The sequence below is a fragment of the Orycteropus afer genome, unplaced genomic scaffold (genome assembly GCF_000298275.1).
Source record: "Orycteropus afer afer isolate SDZICR_OR568_19922 unplaced genomic scaffold, OryAfe1.0 scaffold00328, whole genome shotgun sequence".
Taxonomy (NCBI): Eukaryota; Metazoa; Chordata; class Mammalia; order Tubulidentata; family Orycteropodidae; genus Orycteropus; species Orycteropus afer.
In genome coordinates this window covers 3570324-3573910 of record NW_006921915.1, presented here as the reverse complement: position 1 = coordinate 3573910, position 3587 = coordinate 3570324, and positions in this window count along the sequence as shown.

Below are 3587 nucleotides of genomic sequence, written 5' to 3'. Positions count from 1 at the left end.
TCGGGTCCGACTTGATGGCACATAACAACAACAACAACAACAACAGATATATATATATATACATATAACATACAATAATATTGCATGTACATATACATATACATATAGTAGTTCTGGTGGCATTGTGCCTAAGGCATTTGACTGTTAACCAGAAGGCTGGCGGTTCAAAGGTTCAAACCCACCAGCCACTCCTCAGAAGGCAGATTGGACAATCTGCTTCTGTAAAGATACCACCTCGGAAACCCAAGGAATGGTCTCTGTAAGTGGAATCAACTCGATAACAATGAAGTTTTTTTTTTTGTTGTTTTGGTTTATATACATACATAAACATTTATATCACATTTGATAGGCAAAGAACATTAAGTTTATTAACATTGAAAAAAAAGGCTCTTGTCACGTTCTTGCTGTAATATGAAATGATTTGCTACTTCATTTTTGGAGTTCCATTTAATAATAGATAAACAATTTTAAGTGTTCTTTGTCATACTCAAATCTAAGACATTGACATCATAGACATTTTCATGTGAATGGAAGAATGTAGGCATCCGTATAAGCATTCTATCTGTTCACTGCATCATTGCGTTCTTCCTCTTTAGCAGATTGGAAAATGACATATGACCTACCTGAACAACTGTATCTGTTTATGGCAATCAAACAACTAAACAAAAGTTTAAAATATAACAATATGTGAAAACAAAGAATGGAAGCAATTTGTAAAATATTAAGTGTAATATTAACTTGCATTTATTAAAATATTTAGTAACAAATTACACATACATATTTTAAAAAAAAATGAAAAATACATATTGAAATAAAATCAACTATACTTAGGCATTTATTTCGCAAATATTTTGAGAACTACTCTGTGCTCAAATCATGGTAATTTCAGTAGCCTCATATGCATGTGAAAGCTGGACAATGAATAAGGAAGATTTAAGAAGAATTGATGTATTTGAATTGTGGCTTTGGCAAAGAATATTTCAAATACCACACATTGCCAGAAGAACAACTAACAAATTTATCTTGGAAGAGGTGCAGCCAGCATGCTGCTTATAAGTGAGAATGGCCAGACTGCCTCTTGTACTTCAGTCCTGTTATCAGAAGGGACCAGTCCCTGGAGAAGGATTTCATGCTTGGTAAAGTAGAATATCAGTGAAAAAGGGGAAGACCCTCAAGGAGATTGATTGACACAGTGCTGCAAAGACAGGCTTAAGCATAGCAACAATTGTGAGGATGGCACAGGAACAGTCAATGTTTTTTTTCTGTTGTTCATAGGGTCGTAGTGAGTCCGAACTGATGCAATGGCACCTAACAATGCTGTTTTGAATTAAATAGTTATATAATAATTCATTATTATGCAATAGATGGTACACACGTACACACACACACATACAAAACTCACTGCCGTCGCGTTGGTACACAAAGAGTTGGCACAAATATATCTGTTGTTGTTAGGTTTTGTCGAGTCAGTTCTGACCATTTAATTACTATGCATTCCACCCAGTGAAGTGGGTGTTTATATTGTTGAAAAAAGGTATTTCCAATAAATAGATCATTGGTCTTGCAAAATTGTATGATGCAATCTTCAACATCATTTGCATCACCAAGGCCATATTTTCCAACTACTAATCCTTCTTTGTTTCCAAATTTTGTATTCTAATTACCAATAATTATCAATGCATCTTGATCACATGTCTGATCAACTTCAAACAGTATAAGTAGGTAAAAATCTTCAATTTCTTCATCTTTGGTATTAGTGATTGGTGCATAAATTTGAATAATAGTCATACTATCTGTATCTTCCTTCCTTGTAGGCAAATAGCTGTTTTCTTATCACTAACAGTGGTAGAGTACAGGATAGACCCTGAGATGTTCTTTTTGATATGAATGAAACATTGTTTCTCTTCAATTATCATTCCTGGCATAGTATGCCATATGATCACCTGATACAAAATGGGTAATACCAGTTAATTAAAGCTCCCTAATGATAGCAGTGAGTTTTTGTGTGTTTGTTTGTTTGTTTGTTTGTTTGTTTTTGTTTTTAATGCTTAGGATGTCAACCTTCAAATGTTCCTTTTCATTTTTGACAGCTCTGATTTTCCTAGATTCATACTTCATACATTCTATGTTACGATTATTAAAGGATGTTTCCAGCTGTTTTTGCTGATTTTGAATCATGGTACATCAGCAAATGGAGATCCCAACAGCTTTATTTTACCCACATCATTAAGGTGGATCTGATTTCAGACGGCAGCTCCTCCCCAGTTGTATTTTAGTGCTTTCTTGGGAGCTCATCTTCTGGTACTGTATCAGACAATGTTCCTCTGCTGTTCATATGGTTTTCACTGGAAAATTTTTCAGAAATAGATTCTCATGTCCTTCCTCCCAGTCTCTCTTTTTCTCAAAGCTCCACTGAAATTTGTCGACCACTGGTGACACTGCTGACATTTGAAATACAGGTGGCATAGCTTCTGTCATCACAACATGTGAGCAATCACAGAATGACAAACTGACGAGATGAGTAGTGGAGTAGAAAATACAATGAATGTGAAATTCTCAGATAATCATCTTTATGTATATATATATTTACATTTACATTTATATTTATATAGCTAATCATATATAATATTAAAGTGGAGATAAAGCAAGTTGCCTTGAGGTCAGTAGCAAAAAAAAAAAAAAAAGTGCTGAACTTAGCATAGGATTTAGGCCTTAAAAGTCATTAAAATTAGAATTATAAGGGAGGGGTTTATTGAAGAAAATAGAAAATTATTAAACAAATTTTAAGGTTTTTTTAATATTACAAAAAAGAAAATCTATCACCCCAAACTCTGCTAACGGCAAATTTATGAGGGCCCTTTTCCACCTAGTTCTATCTGGCAGTATCTGAAGACTATTCAGGCTTTATTACTTGCCTCCCAAAATTAATCTAGAACAAATCCTTTGTATCCACTTTCATTGTGCTCTCAAAATATTTACTCTTCAAGTTCTCATTCTATAAGTCTATCCTCAGATTTAGCCTTTGCTAACTTCTTTGATAAATAATCAGATTCAGATTCACATTTTTGCTTGACTTTGTTGATGTTCTTTAGGAAACTATTTGTATTCATCTACCAAGTTCAGTTTTAGAACCATGAAAGCAACTGGCTTCACATATTCTCCCTTCAATCCCCCACAGAAGATGCCCTGACTGATATTTTCTGACCAAAGCAAAGCAATTCTGTGCTCTCTTACACATGGCAGCACTTAAAATATTTGGAAAAAAAAATATGCCTCTCAAGTACAAGTTTTTCTATTTCAGTTGTCCACCTAGGTCTTGTCTACCTTAAATTCTTATGAACTTTACAGGCTAATTTTCTGAGGCTTTACAATATTTATTACAATAAACTCTAATTGTTTATTTAATCTCATTCCACCCACAATGCTATTTGACTCTTGGGTAAAGACATATTAACTCATGTTTTCAATTTCATCATGTCATTAAAATGAAAATTAAAATGTATGGACAATCTATACATTTATATTTGAATGAATGAATAAGAGAATCGGGAGCTCAATAAGCAAGTTGAGTAGTCATTGTTGTTGTT